Source organism: Gracilinanus agilis, chromosome 1 (assembly GCF_016433145.1).
Source record: "Gracilinanus agilis isolate LMUSP501 chromosome 1, AgileGrace, whole genome shotgun sequence".
Lineage (NCBI taxonomy): Eukaryota > Metazoa > Chordata > Mammalia > Didelphimorphia > Didelphidae > Gracilinanus > Gracilinanus agilis.
This window is the reverse complement of record NC_058130.1, coordinates 147,072,225-147,089,111: the sequence shown is the minus strand read 5'-3', so window position 1 is coordinate 147,089,111 and position 16,887 is coordinate 147,072,225. Positions and strand designations below refer to the sequence as shown.

Sequence of the window (16,887 nt, the reverse complement as noted above, 5' to 3'; positions counted from 1 at the left end):
ATTTCTATAGTGCTTCAACATTTATAAAACACTTTATAAATATATATATATATACATATATATATTACTTTATCCTCATATCATCAAAACAATCTTGTAAAGCTATACATAGTCTCCATATTCTGTATGTGGTCTAAGTGACATAAAGTTATGATATGCTCATGGTAAAGTATACCATTGTAAGACTCATTCCTGCATGGTTTTAGGTATTGCACATTTATTAATACATCTTTTATTTCCTTATTGAAATAATGAGTTTTTCTTTTATTATAATTTAATTTGTTATTATCTCATCCTTTTTCAACCTAATAACAATTATAGCCAATATTCATATAGTGTTTTTTTTTAAAATAACCTTCACCTTATATTTTAGAATATATAATAAATATCAGTTCCATGGTAGAAGAGTAGTGAGTGCTAGGCAATTGGAGTTAAATGACTTGCCCAGGGTCACATAGCTAGGAACTCTCTGAGGCCAGATTGTAATCCAGGACCCCCCATCTATAGGCCTAGCTAACTATCTACAGAGCCACCCAGCTTCCTCCATTCATAGTGTTTTAAGTTTTGCAAAACACTTTACCAATATTTTTCCATCTTATCCTCACCACCACCTTGTCAGCTATGTGAATAATCCTCCTTTTATAATGGAAAAAATTGAGACAAACAGGGTTAAGTGACTTGCCTAGAGTCATACAACTAGCAAGTTGTTTAAGGCTCAATTTGAATTCAGGTCCTCCTGACTCTTGGCCCAGTACTCTATTCATTGTAGAGACTATCTACTTTTTAAGATTCTGCTTGTAAAGCCTTAGGCTATAGGGTCCTAAATGGTTTCCATAAAAGATCCTTCAGGGGCCAGCTGAATAGCTCAGTGGATTGAGACCCAGGCCTAGAGACAGGATGTTCTATGTCCCAATCTGACCTCAGACACTTCCTAGATGTATGACCCTCAGCAAGTCACTTAACCCCCATTGCTTAGCCCTTACCACTCTTCTGGAATGTAAGGGTTTAAAAAAACATAAGAATATTTTGAACTCAGAATATGAACTCTTAGAAACCCATTCTCCCCAAATGAAATGGCTACTTCCATCCCAACTTTCCATCATTTCTACTTCTGCAACCAGATTTATATTGTGGGTTAGAACTATATGCAGAATAAAAATTCTGATGAAAGACAAGAATCTTATCTAGAAGAATTATATTGTGCTGAGTCTTCTCTTACTTCCTATGTGCCTGTTTCTTTAGCTATAGAACAGTCAACTTATAAATGACTTTATCTAGAAAACAGATAGTGATACCTACTCTGCTGTACCTATCTCACTGGGTTGTTGTGAAGAGAAGAAAGTGTGTAATTATAAAGCATGGTATAAATGTGATATAGCATTTTTAGTCAGCCAACAGTAATTATTAAATGTCTACTAGCCAACCATGTCTTATTCTAGATGCTGATGGGACAAAAGAAGGAAAAAAATACCAAACATTTCCAGCATTGAAAAGATATGTTATAGTTCTACTTTAATTGAGAATGAGAAGCTTAGGCCCAGGTCTTTAAGGTCTAGAACTCATGTATTTGGGAGAGCTAAAAAAATTCAGAATAAATGATATTGCTTAAATTTATACTCAATTTGAAGAAAAGAAAAAATCCAAGGTAATTCTGGCCACTGAAGCTAAGTAATTTAACTTAAATCATTATTAAATGAGTTCAGATAGTTGTATTGATATTCAATGTTAAATTTTCAATAAAGCATTTAATTATAAAACTCCATAAGAAAGTATAAGCTGAAATGTTTAAACTGTATCCTAAATCATAAATGGAATTTATTACTTTGGAAATCAAAGACTGTGGCTGTTAGAACTGGAGAGGTCTTCAAATTTTATTCACTTCAACCTCTTGTTTTTCCTGAGGGGCAGAGGCCCAGAGAGATTTTCCCAGTGTCATCTAGGGAGGAGCAAAGCCAAGATTAGATCACAGATGATCTTATTAACAATCCATTATTTCTCCCCTATATCACACCACTTTCTGACCTCAATGCTTAATTAAAGCAGCTCTTACCAAAGTTACCATGATCCCTAAATTGCCCAATCTAATGGTTTTTCCAAACTCCTCTTCCTTTTACCTTTCTGCAGTGTTTGACATAGTTGACCAGTCTCTCCTCCTTTCCCAACACTCATTTCTCTTGATTTTCCTCCTACCTATCTGACCATTTCTTCTCATTCTCTGTGTGATCATCATCCATCTCACATCTACCTATGAATGTCTCCCAAGGCTCTGTTCTAGGTCCTCTTCTCTTTTCTCTCTAAACTCTTTCATTTGATTTTGTTCTTTCTAAACCCATTTCATTTGACCTCATCAACTCTTATGGTTTTAATAAGGAAGGGTGCTGGAGTCAACTTGAACCAACTTGGGAGAGCTAATTGTTAAACATTTACCAGCATATCCCTGAGTTTAACTATCATCTCTATGTAGATGACTCTTCGATTTATATATACAGCTTCATTTCCTTTCTCTACCTCCATTCCTATATCACCCACTTGACATTGGACATTTGAATTAGATGGACAGATGAACTAGGCATCTCAAAATATAACATATCCAAAATATAACTTGTTTTTTCTCTTTATTATCTCTCCTTTCAAATTTCCATGTTTCTTTTGAGGGCACCATCATTTTTCTTGGTCTTATTTCCCCTCTCCCAACCCCTATCCTATCACTTCTAGTACCTTCTCTCACTAAGATTGCCTCCAATTTACATATATGTATATGAATGTACATGCATGTATGATGTATGTCCATGATTGTTTCCATATTATCTCCTCCATAAGAAAATGAGCTCCTTGAGAACAAAGGCCACATTTTTGCTCAGCATATAGTTTTTGTTGTTCAGTCTTAGTTTACTTTTAAAATCTTTTTTTAAAGCATACCTTCTGACTTAGAATCAATACTGAGTATTGGTTCCAAGGCAGAAGAGTGGTAAGAACTAAGCAATGAGGGTTAAATCACTTGCTCAGGGTCACACAGTTAGAAAGTATCTGAGGCCAAATTTGAATCCAGGACCTTCCACCTCCAGGCCTGGCTCTCTGTCCACTGAGCCACCTAGCTGCCCCTCATACTTAGCTTTCAAAGACCACCAATGATGTCATGGGCTGATGTCTTGACTTCTGCATGAATTGGATTTAAGTGAGAAGGAGTTGCACAGTCAGTACCCTCATTCTCTCTTCCAGAGTCATCAAAGTCCAGTGGTAAGATATCAGGATGAATAGTGATGGCCCAGGATGTAGTATATGACTTTGGCATCTTCATGTCTAACCAAGCTCTAAGTGCTCTCCAGCATCTGCTTCAGCCACCTTCATAGCTGCTGGAACAAATTCTTCTCATTTACCCATTCTACTGGGGCAAGTCTTCACATGCTTGCAGTATACACACAGCTAGTTCTACAATGAGTTTGTGGCTCATGGGTTATCCTCAACCTGGTTATGCCCATCTGACAAGATGACTTACCAGGGTGTGGTCACTGTGCAAGCTATAGTTTCTTGGAGTCACGGATAACAGTTAGGTAAAGGGTAGACACCAAAGTTGAATGGGAAGCCCTGAGAAGGACTTAGCAAACCTTCCCACCAGAGGTGCTAGTCCTCCATCAATACCCCATATAGCCCAGCACACAGCTCTTTAAATGCTTATTGACTTGATTTGACTTCTAGGCTCTCAGGTTCACAACCTTAGTGTTACTTTGACCCCTTAGTCCCACTCTTACACACCCCATATTCAGTTAGTTGGCAAATCTTATTGTTTATTCTGCAGCAACATCTCTGACTTAGATTCTCTTTTCCCTGCTCACAGAGCCACCATTCTATTTCAAGTCTTCATGTTTAGACTGTTGCAAGTCTTCTATTTGGTCTCTTTGCTTCATATCTCTCCAGACTCTAATCCATCCTCCACAGAGCTTTTCCTAAAGCATGGGCCTGAATATGTCCCTTCTTTTTTTAAAAAAATTACTTACCTTCCATCTTAGAATCAATAATTAGTATTGACTCCAAGACAAAATAGTCCTAAAGACTATACAATTGAGGTTAGGTTACTTTTCCAGGGTCCACCAATGTAAGATTAAAAATTAATATCCAGTACTCCAAGTATTATATTTTTAAGATTTATTAATAATAACTTGAAGTAAAGGAAAGCAAAAAAGAGAGTTTCACAGACACGCACATGGAAGAAGAGAGAGAGGGGGCAGAATTACACACAACTTTATCAATACAATGTAAGCATGTAAGGTGGGGACAAAGGGAAAGGGATTCTGGGAGATGAAGTCCAAGGGTACAAAATTCTATTCACACACCAACTAGGAAGTATCTGAGCTCAAATTTGAACTCAGGTCCTCCCAATTCAAGGCCTGGATCTCTATCCAATGAACCACCTAGCTGCCTCAACTATGTCATTTCTATACTCCCATTATTCCCATCCCAACTCAGTAAGTTCCATTGGCTTCCTCTTACCTCTAATGATCAAATATAAACTCCTGGGTTTGGCATTCAACGTTCTTCAAAACTCAAACTTTCCAGCCTTATTGCATATTCCTCAATTTCACACACTCCATAGTCTAGCCAAATTCACCTTCTTGTTGTTTCTCATGGCAGACTATCTCCTTTTTTGTGTCTTTGCACTGACTGTCCCCTGTACCTAGAATATACTGTTTTCTCAATTCCACCTCCTTGAAATCCTTAATTTCCTTCATGACTCAGCAGAAGCACTGCCTTCTCCTGAAAGATTTTCCCCCTTCCATGCTAATAATTTGTCTTTCCTTCTCTCCCTCCTCCTTTCCTCAGACTATCTTGTATCTCTTCTCTTTGAGTTTATAAATATGCATGTTGTCCCCTTCCTTGAAGTGTAAGCACTTGAGGGAGTTAGATGGCTCAGCAGATTGAGAGCCAGGCCTAGAGATGGGAGGTCCTGAGTTCAAATTTGTTCTCAGACACTTCCTAGCTGCTAAAGCTGGACAAGGCATTTAACCTCCAATGCCTAGTGCTTACCATTTATCTGCATTAAAACCAAAACACGATATTAATTCTAAGACAGAAAGTAAGGGTTAAAAAAAAGATTGTAAGCTCTTTGAAGGAAGGGACTTTTTTTTTATCTTTATATCCTCAGCATCTAGGATGGTGCCTGGCACATAGTAAGTGCTTTATTAATATTTGTTGATTAAATATAATATACCAATATATAGAAGTGTAGAACTATATAGAGATTATCGATTTCTGTATTTTCACACTCAAAGGCCAGGAATGCACCTTTTTTTCCTTTTCATCCCCAGCCTTTAGCTCTATGACTAGCACTTAGTAACTACTTAATAATGTTTGTTGACTGACTGAGCTGAGAATGTGAGCTTTGTTTGAATTTTTATCCAGAAATGCATAAAATGCCTAGAACATCCTGATTCATGGGTATCTGCATAATGGGTTGGGTTTAGCTTTTCAGAATACTCAAGCAAAATCTTTTCTTCTATCAACAACACTCATTTACTTTCTTCTCTTCTTGTGGCAGGTGCCATCTGCTCATTTTAAAAATAATTTTTAAAAGCAAGTGTTTTAGTTTTTCAAAGTGAGGCGAAGACAAGTGGTATTTTTAGTCTTGTTTTCTACCAAATACCCAAAGAATTCTGGGCCAGGAGTCAGGAGACTGGGGTTATAATCTTCATTCTACCTCTAGCTTGCTTTGTTGTGACCTTTTGACAAATCATTTATCCTTATGTGACCTACACTCTGAAAATACGGGCAAAAAATTTAGCTTCCCCCACTGCCTCTTTGGCGTGTCTAGGGGATATATTAGATTTTGTGGAATGCTAAAGCTGAAAGAGGCTTCATCTGGTCTGCTAATTGTCTTCTCCAGATTAGAAAATTGAGGCATAGTAAGATAAAATGATTTAACTAAGGTATACACAACCAGTTAATGCCAGAGAAAGAACTTAACTCTTAATCCTATTCTCTTTCCTTGTGTCACCTATATCAGGACTAGAAAGCTTCTCAGAACAACATAATATAATAAAAACACTGCTTATATATCTTCCATGACATTTATCACACTCTACCTAATTTTAGTTATTTTCATGTGCCTTATCTCTCCTACTAGAAAATAAGTTCCTTAAGGGTAATGACTCTCTCTTACTCATCTTTGTAGCTCTCACATCTATGCTTTGTATGTTATCCGTGATCAGTAAATATTTTTTGAATGAATCAATGAGCACGTTATGTGTGTGAAACATTGTCTTAGTCTTTTAGGGGGATAAAAAAAGAAACAAGATTCCTACCGTTGGGCCTACAGTCAAACTGAGGTGACACCACAAACGTAAGACATAAAAACAATGACTAAAAACATACAAATAAGGGAATATTAATAAAGTACAAACTATGTGAGTTCTAATGGGGCAGAGTAGTGGAGTGATTTGAGGTAGGTGACATATGGGGAAGGAAATGATAAGATGTAACTGGTGGAGCCAGCATTCTAAACAAGGTAAATGCTCTATCTAAAAATGCAAGGAAGTCATCAAACTGGCTCGTTAGACTGAATTTAGAAGTCCATGGGGGAAAGTGAGAAGGAGATGGGGAAGGCCTTGAAGAACAGAATGACACATTGAGAATGATAGGAAACCTCAGAAGATTTATGAAAGTGGAGTAACTGGAACAAAACGCTGTTTGAAGGTGATTTTATTCTTTAGAGTCTAAATTTTCAGAGGTTAGGGCAGATTATTGGTGCACGGAACAGCTAGGGACTTATTTCTATAGTTTGGGTTTTGAGTTGATGTGGAAGAAAAGAAACAAAAAAGACAATTTGAGACATGAGTTAGTTTTTGGTTAGAAAAATTAGTGCCATGGATAGAAAAAGGATAGTAACTGGAATTCATAGTCAGTTTTTCCCAATACATTCCAGCTATTGGTGGGGTACATAAATTGAGATGTCCTCCTGACCAACTGAGGCAATGCATTGAAAAGGTGATGAAAGGAATGAACTCCCATTATATATATATCTTGCAAGCAAAACCATGAAATATGTGTGATGCATTCCTAGAGGTAGGGAGAAGGAAGTAGAAGAAGGATAGAGTGTCAAAGACTGAGCCTTGGACATTGTTCTTGTTTAAAAGGAGGGACGATGAAGAGAGGCAAAAAGGAAATAATGGAATGGAAACATCAACAAATACCAAGACTGCTAGGAGAGAACTGTTACAGAAGTTAAGGGTTGTAACATCATTAAGTCTTAAGGATAAGGGGAGGGATTTATAGCATTCTGAAAAAGTCAGCAGGAGGAAGACTGAGAAAACACCTGAAGATCTGATTGCTAGGCAAATGTCAGGGAAATGTGGAAATGGGAAGGGGCATCATTATTATTTTTTTAAATTGAGTCAATCTTGCCCAGATGGAAAATGCAGGGTCAATGCACAAATCTAATCCCTCTCCTGATTGACATGGAAGCTTCACCCTGCTCTCTTTCCATCCTGGGTATGTTTATTGTAGGCAACCTGATAGTCTCCCCACCCCATGCCCATCCCTGGGAATTCACCATATTAATACTGAATTTAGTATAACATTCAATTTGCATATCCCACTGCAGTTCAGAACTCTGAGTCTCAGGATATCCACTAGCCTCAGCTTCCCTGGTAGTTGAAGCATACATCACCATGTCCAGCGAGGTGGTCTTATTAAATGAAGGAATAAAAGAAGGAATTAATAAATGAAAAAAGTGTTTACATGCTAAGCACTGATGATACAAGTAAAAAAAAGGAAGGCCATCTTTGTCATCTAGCTCTACTCAAGTAGCTCCACTCTTATTGGAGAAGATAGCACATATAAGAAAGGTGAGATGCTCTATGTGTACACGTACGGATGAAAGGTCCTGACATCCTAAGCATGTTTCAGGTGGGCAAATGGAAATTTCAGGGATCCTTAAAGCACATCACCAGGTCAAAAGGCAATTACCTAGGGTATGGAGTGTACAATGACAGGATAAATGGTAAGACCTGGATAACATTAGGGCACAGTGGCCATCTCATGGAGAGGTTAGTGATTCCCATATCATCCAAGTGGTGTGAGCAGCCAAGTTGTTCTTCCTAATAGGCTGTCTTATGAAGTCTGAGTTGCCTGGGGTTTAGGCAATGCTGGCAGTTATTTCCATAATTTTCCATAAACTTAACAAAAGAGGTAGACATCAGAATGTAGCCAGCTTAGAAAAGTTGAAGTAATTAAGATAGAATACAGTTGGCTCACTGTCATAGAATCAGTCAATCAGGATCTTAAAAGTTAGACAAGCCTTCAGTGTTCATCTGGTCCAAACCATGAATCCCCTGTGTAAAAGCCTGCCAGTTTTCTTCTAGATAATATGTAAATATCTCCAGTGATGGGGAACTCCCTTCTTACCCAAACTGGCTATTCCATTTTTATAGCATTAACTGTCAGCATGAACTTCTTTATATTGAGTTTAAATGTCTCCTTGTAACTTGTACTCTGTTGATCCTAGTTATTTTCTCCAGGGCCACGCAGCACAAACTGGCTCCCCCTTCCACATAATAACCCTTCAAATATTTTTAATTGCCATCATGTTCCCCCAGTCTACTCTTCTCCAAGCCAAATGCCTCAGTTTATTCAAATAATTTCTGTATGTCGAGATTCTTAGTCATCTTACCATCTTGATCTCCATCTTCTGCATGTGCCTCAGCTTGTTAATGTCCCTTCTAAAATGTGCCACTAGACGTACCAGTCTCCAAATGTATTCTGATCAGGGTTCTTTATGACAGAATTACGACTTTACTTGTTCAAGGTTTTGCACTTTTGTTAATGGCATATACAATTACATTAGGTCTTTTAGCAGACTCATCATACTGGGGATGCATATTGAGCTTACAGCCCCCTAAAACTCTGTGATCCTTTTACCAGGAACTACTTTTTACCTGTCCCTTCTTTACATTTTACATATACAATATTTTTTCCCCTTTAATTGCAAGACCTCCAACATGGCAACATGGTAAGAGATAGAGAGGGTTGGGCATCAGAGAAGACCTGGATTCATATCCTACCCATAATACTTACTGGCCATGTGACAATGGATAAGTCACTTGACTTCTCTAGCCTCAATTTCTCTATCTGTAATATTGGGAAAATAATGGCCAGGGTACATTTTTCATAGGATTGTTGTAAATATCAAATGAGATTACATATAAAAAAATCACCTTGTCAATATTAAAATATCACAGGAATTTCTATTATTATTATTATTATTATTAATCTGGTTAGTTTTAAGCCATTTCAAGCCATGCAGCATATTGAAACCTCTTTAGAATCCCAGTTCTAGGGGGCAGCTGGGTGGCTCAGTGGATTGAGAGCCAGGCCTAGAGACAGGAGGTCGTAGGTTCAAATCTGGCCTTAGACACTTCCTATCTGTGTGACCCTGGGCAAGTCACTTAAAACCCATTGCCTAGCCTTTACCACTCTTCTGCCTCAGAACCAATACACAGTATTGATTTATACAGTAAGGGTTTAAGAAAAAAAAGAATCCCAGTTCTATCACCTTACAACTTGAACCAAAAATTTTATGATCATTAAAAAAATAATGTGGCATCCAGAGAAAGAACTGTTGGAGTTGGATGGATGTGGATTAAAGCATATTATTTTTCACATCAGTGTATTTATGCTTTTATTTTGGGGCTTTGGTTTTGTATACATGTGCTCTTACAACTATGACCAATGTGGAAGTATGTTTTGCATGACAAGAAAAATACAATTAAGTTAATAAATAAAAAAAAGAATTATGTGCCTTCATAGCTGTGTGACCCTGGACAAGTCAATTAACCCCTGAGTGCCTAGCCCTTGCCCATCCTCTGTCTTAGAACTGATAATAAGACAGAAGGTAAGAGTTAGAGGGAAAAAAAAGAAAAGTGTGTGAGGTAACTCATAGTACAAAGAGTTTGGACTTAGAATTTGGAGGAACCAGAGTTTTATATCCTACCTATGATGCTGTGGGGCCCTAAGCAAGTCACTGAAAGAAATGAGACCCAGAAAAGTTACCTGTAAAGCAACAATAGCTAATGTCTCTAGTACTTATTTTCACAGTCGCCATTATTATCTCAAATGAAATGATATATGTGACATGTTTTGTTATTATTAGAATGTTCCTCCACCAGGAGTCTTTCCTAGAATAAATATCCCCTAGTTTCTTCAACTGACTCCTCTACGATTTTGAATTCTCTCACCCTCCTAATTTCCCTTCTTTGGTCCCATGCCAGTTTGATACTCATGTTCCCAGCCATTGATTCAGTGTTTCTATTAGATTTTGGCAGATAAAGGAAATAAATTCTACTATGCATATGCATATAAAAACAAAGAGTTTAATTTTTCATAAAGAAAACTATTCAGCATATAGCATTTTTAGCATGAAAAATTTGTTAAATGTATTTCAGAATACATTCAAATAAATGTTCTCCATACCTCCTGGGGTTATATGTGGCCCAAATTAAAAACCTCTGGCTTATAAGCCTATCTGCCACATTACTGGAGTCACCTTAAAACTTTCCTTAACTTTCCATTGCCTAATGAATAAAATATTCACTCCTATTCCTGCCTGGCATTCAAGGCCTCCAAAATCTATCTCCAGCCCACTTTTCCTCCTTTATCTCATATATTCGTCTTCACATATTCTATGTCCTAGCCAAACCAGACTACTTTTTATCCCCCAGTTCTCATCCTACTCTCTTCTATCTTGATGCTTTTGTTTATACTATTCTCTATGCTTGGAATAGACTTTGTTCAGCCCCCATCTCCATCTGCTAAAGTCCCTCCCTCCCTTAAGGCCTGACTCAAGTGTTACCTCTTCTAGAAAGGTTAATCTAATTCCAAGGCAGATCTCAAAGGTGAAAGTGATTTCTTTCCCTAAATTTTTCATAGTTCTTTGCCTGGGCCTCTACTTTGCCCTCATCTCACACTCTTATTTTGGTTATTTGAGCAAATGTCATTTCCCATAATAGACTTTTAGCTACTTGAGAGCCAGGTCTGTGATATTTCTCTTTGAATTCATGGCCCAAATTGCAGTTCTCTTCCTGTAATAAGCACTTAATAAATATCTGCTTTATTGAATGGAATGGACCTTTGAATGAATGAATATTCAAGAAACATTTATTAAATACCTGTGTAGTGGGCAGCTAAGTGGTGCATCGGATAAAGTACCTGGCTGGGACTGAGGAAGACCTAAATTCAAATATAGCTTCAGATACTTATTAACCTGTAACCATGGGCAAGTCACTTAATCCTATTTGGCCCTGTTTCCTTATCTGTAAAATGAACTGGAGAAGGAAATGGCCAACCACTCCTGTTTCTTTGCCAATCCAACCCCCCCCCCAAAAAAAAAAAAGCCCAAAATGCAATCATGAAGATCAGACATGACAAAAATGGCTAAACAACTGTATAGAGCAATGTGGTCGATCCTGGGAAATATATGCATTTTATAAAACACCCATTACTTGCCCTCTTGGAGTTAAAATTCAAATACTTCTTCCAAACCTCCAAGTCACTTAACTTTTCTCAGCCTCAGTTTTCTCATATGTAAAATGTAGGGATTGGGATAGATTTCCTCCAAGGGCCCTTCCAGTTCTAAGTTCTAGATCTTATGATCCATCCTTGTAATGCATATCTCTCCTCATCATCTCTGTTTTTCTTTAAACCCTTACCTTTTCTCCTAGTAGCAGTTCTAAGACAGAAGAATGGCAAGGACTAGGCAATTGGGGTAAAGTGACTTGCCTAGGGACACAGAGCTAGGAAGTATCTGAGGTCACATTTGAACTCATGTCTTCTCAACTCCAGGTCCTATGTTCCATCCATCATCTGCTTTACAAAATTTCAAAAAAAAATTATATTCCTTCAAAGCTCTGTTCACATACCAACTTCACTATGAAGCTTTCTCTGATACATGCTCTAGGCCTCATGCCCATTAAGTGTGCGCTCTCTCTCTCTCTCTCTCTCTCTCTCTCTCTCTCAAACACACACACACACACACACACACATTAATTTGTAGTATACTTGCCTGTGGCAAACAAGTCACTTATCCCTTGAGTGTCTTTGATTTTTATCTATTTTTCAATATATGAAATAATTTGCACATCTCAAAGCTCTGTGTAAATGCCAGTTCTTATGGTTATCATTATTATTATAGAGATAGCATGGCATAGTGAATAGTGTGCTGGCCTTGGATTCAGGAAAACCTAGGTTCAGATATTTGATGATTATTAATTGTGTCACCCTAGACAAGTCACTTGGCCTCTCTGTGCTTCAGGTTTCTCTCTAGATTTATCTGTCAAACACAAACTGTCACTAATTAATTGTATTAATGGAAGGAAATCTATACCTGGAGTCCCCAAGAGTGACAGAATCACAGATTGTTTGTGTATGTATATATGATGTTGTTACTGTTTCCCCTAAAGAATGTAACTCCTTGAGGGGAAGGACTCTTAAAAACTGTCTCTCTTCCACTCATCTGAACTCTTTGCTTATAAATGGTAACAAATATTAGTTTAATTTGATTGAAACATTTATTTTGGGTGAACGTAGGAATTAGGGAAAGGTTCCTGTAGGAGATGACATTTAAAATGAATGGATGAAATGCTGAAACATTTACAATGTCCAAAGCTCGGTCTTTAGAGGTACTGTGTGTCTTCAGCCTGAGGGCCAGCCTAGCCAAGTTCAGAGAGCTCCGTAATCATACTGGCTGCAGGATGTTAACTTCTTCACTTATAGAAACTCCAAGACTATGTCCTCAATCATGGAAAAGGCTTGCTATCCATTTCATTAGTCAGACTCCTAACACAGCAGAAATCACACATTACTGATGAAGAGAAGGGTGGGTGGGGCTATGGGCAATGCAGACTGAGATAACAGAAAGAACAGAGATGTGGGAAAGTTTGAGAGTATGTTTAGAGAACTATATGCAAATCTGTTTTTCACTGAAATCTAGGGTAGAGGAACCGCAAAAGGTATGATAAGAAATATAGCCTGGGGAAAAATGAAGGAGAGCTTTGAATGCCAGGCTAAGGAGGTATGACTATAGACAGTAGGAGTCCACTGAATGTTTTGTTTTCTTTTTTAAGTAGGGGAATAAAAATTATCAGAGTTATACTTTAGAAATTTATCTATGGGGGGCAGCTGGGTAGCTCAGTGGATTGAGAGCCAGGCCTAGAGATGGGAGGTCCTAGGTTCAAATCTGGCCTCAGACACTTCCCAACTGTGTGACCCTGGGCAAGTCACTTGACCCCCATTGCCTACTCCTACCACTCTTCTGCCTTGGAGCCAATACACAGTATTGATTCTAAGGTGGAAGGTAAGGGTCTAAAAAAAAAAAAAAAGAAATTGATCTATGTGTAGGTTAGCCTGGAGTGGGAGGAGAGTAAAAGGGAGAAGACTATTGAACCAGCCCAGGTTTTAGAGATGAAGAAGGCCTGAATGAAGATGGCAATAGTGGGAGTAGAAAGGCAGGGTAATTTCATGAGATACTGCATAGGTAAAATCAGCAATACTTAGTGACTTATTTGATGGGCAAGAGAGAGGGAACAGGCGAGGATGAATCCAAGTATCTGAGCCTAGGGGGCTGGTGATGCTATGAATAATAATAGGGATGTAAACTGATTCTATTATGGAATAACACTCAAATTCACAAACCTCTGCACATCTTCCCAAGCCCCAGATAAGTCTGAACATACATTCATATGGGACTTTCTACAGGTCCAGGATGGCCATACATTAACTGACCCAGACAGCGTGAGTTGTCCATTAAAAGAGGCACAAAGGAGTGGTATGCATTGCTAAGAGCCTCTAATGAGCACTATATTATCATGGCTAATGACCTGAGAAAAATTCATTAAGGAAACCCAAGTTTTCAGTGTGGAAGACTTTGGACTTCATCCAAGGTTTTGAGGCTGGACAGATGCTAATTCCATTTAGGTGGTTTCAGTTCATTTTTCTTTAAATGGTCCCTCCTTTGGAGCTGGCAAACCAGACGCCATTGCGCAAATCCAGCCTAGGGTCCCAGTGACTAGGGGCTTCCTTGATAGTGTTTAGCTCACTTTGATTCATCAGCCCTGAGAGACAGCATGATATAGAAAGAATGTTGGATGGAGAATCGGGTGTCCTAGATTGAAGTCTTGACTCCAAAGCTTAATAGCAGTAATACTATATATAAGCAAGCTATTTCGTTTCTGAGCTCCATTTTCTCATCTGCAAAATTGTAATTGCAATGCTTACCCTTATATTGGCTGTGTGGAAAGCTCTCCAGACATTCAAAACACTTCATAAATGTAAGTTATTATTACTATTGGCCACTTAGATTGGGCTCATTAGTTTCTTGTTATACTTTTTTTATGGTTTTGAAAATTGTGTTGCCAAAATGACATTGAACTGTCCAAATGTGCTTTTTTTTTTTTTTTTTTTTTTTTTTTTTTTTTCTGGACAAGCTTCTTCCTGCCATGTCCTGACTACTTCCTAAATGGGGTTTTGGAGGAATAGAAAACACAGAAGTACACTTTTCTTACAGCATTTCCCATTTGAGTAAAACAGCTGGACAAAATCCTAGAATCAAGAATTAGATATAGGTTTGGGGAGGTGCTACAAAGTTATGCACATATGAAACTATGGGTGAATTAAGGGCTGGATAACTGTCTCCTCTCCCTTTTCATTACCACTACTCTAATATGGGTACACGTTCCTTCTCACATGAACAATTATAATAGTCTAAGTAGCTTCTCTGTATACAGTTTCTCACCTCTCCAGTCCATCCTCCACATTCCTCTTAAAGCAGTCATCATAAAGTACGTTGGGCCATGTCTCTACTCAAGAAACTTCAGTAGTCACCACTATTTCTACAGTAAAATATAATCTCCTCAGCTTGGTACTTACAACCTTTCAGAATCTCGAGTCAGTCTACTCTGCCTTTCCAGCCACATTTCCCATTAATCCTCTTTGCCCATGCCATTTTCCATCCATACTAAACCACTGGCTATTGTTCAAATTCAATATAACACATCCTACTTTCTTGCCTTTGTACCGCCTGGCTACCATGCCTAAAATGCCCTCTTTCCTTACCTTATTCCTTGGGATCTTTAACTACCAAGTCTCAGTTGAAGTTCTCTGCCTTTGACTGGAGATCTTTTCTGTTAGTGCCCTCTCTCTCTTCAAAATGTCTTTTAGAAATGAGCAGAACCTGGAGAACATTATACACTGTAACTAAATATTGTGGAATGATGAAATATGATAGACGTTGCCACTAACAGCAATAAAATGATCCAGGACAATTCTGAGGGACTTGGAGGGGGGGAATGCTCTCCACCACCAGAGAAAGTACCGTTGGAGCAGGAATGCAAATGAAAATATATGATTTATCTCTTTACTATTTCAGTATATGACTTGGAGTTTTGGTTTTTTAAGATTATTCACCTACACAAATGAATAACATGGAAATGTGTTTTGTTTGATAATATCTGTATAACCCAGACTGAATTGCTTATCAACTCCAAGAGAGGGGAGGGAAGAAGGGAGAGAGACACAACATGAATCATATAACTTTGGGAAACTTACATGGAAATTTATTATTAGAATAAAATAAAGAAATAAAATTAAGGGAAAATGTCTTGTAAATTGCATTTTCCTGTTACTTGTTTTAATCCCCTCTCCCTATGGAATATACATTCTCTAAGGGCAGGGACTATTCTTTTTAACTTTCAATGGCTATTTAATTAATGAAATAGTTCATTTGACTGGCAAAGAATGACCATTCTTTATTTTTTTACCAATGAGGTGCACAGAGAAAGTATAAGAGGCAGCCTGATAAGAGTGGAAATATATGCACATGCAAAACCTGGATTCAGGAAACCTAGATTTAAAGTCCAACTCATTTCATTGGTCTGGGCCTCAAGTTCTTTATATGTAAAATGGGTACAATAATCACTTTTTTTTTACTCAAATGAGATAATTTATATGGAAGCATTTTGTTAACCTGAATGTAAGCATACATGTTAAGATATTTGAAGCTTATTTTGGAAGGATGAACAGTTGAAAGAGTGGAAATAATCTTCTATTATACACCCTCTATATTTCTTTTGCTATTATTGGGGACCATTTGGTTATGGCTTCTTTATTCCTATTGTTAGCTCCTTGTGCTTTCCTTCTCTGATTGTACCTTTCATTTTTCCTTTGCATAGTATCCTCTCTTCTTGGCTTTCAGGCAATGGCTACATCCCTGGTTTCTGTCTTGGGTCTCTTACTTCCTATTTCTGCACTCATTACTTTATTTATTTTTTTAATTTTCTCTTTTTTCTCTTTTACTACTATGAACTTAATATGTATTAACAAACGTGAACATTTCCACATTTACAGAACAGAAAAAAGAGGACCACACATGAAATTGTAAACCTCCATTCTAATATGCAACTTGGGTGCTAATGTACCTTTTTTTGTTGTTCCTTCTTTTTTATAAAGCTATATAGAGTGGAAGCTGGATGGCACCTTAAAATCTAGGCCATGCAATGTTGGACAATCATTTGAGAAATAGAGAAGGTCCTCTTGTAGAGGGTGACATCTAAGTTGAACCTGAAAGAAAGCAGAAAATTCTGAGAAGCAGTGAATGGAAAGAGTGCTTTTTTTGTACTTTGGGAGAGAGAGCCCATCAGAGAGATAAGTTGGTCTAACCACTTTATTTTAGAGATGAGGAAACCAGAGGTTGATGAAGCAACTTGACCAATAGTGGCAAATTCACAGTCTACTTATTCCTAGGGCAGAGCTACAGAAGAATATATTTCCCATTTCTCTCTCTGCCTCTTTTTTGCCTCTCTCAAACTTCCTGTAACTTATTATTTAATATTGTTTTAATTTTTATTT

The 16,887-nt window shown here is 37.7% G+C and overlaps 1 protein-coding gene across 2 annotated transcripts in view; it reads left to right on the top strand.

Moving 5' to 3' along the window:
* The window catches only part of PRKCB (protein kinase C beta), a 707,688-nt gene that overhangs the window by 529,400 nt on the left and 161,401 nt on the right, over positions 1 to 16,887 (top strand). The gene's annotated exons all lie outside the window — the stretch shown is intronic.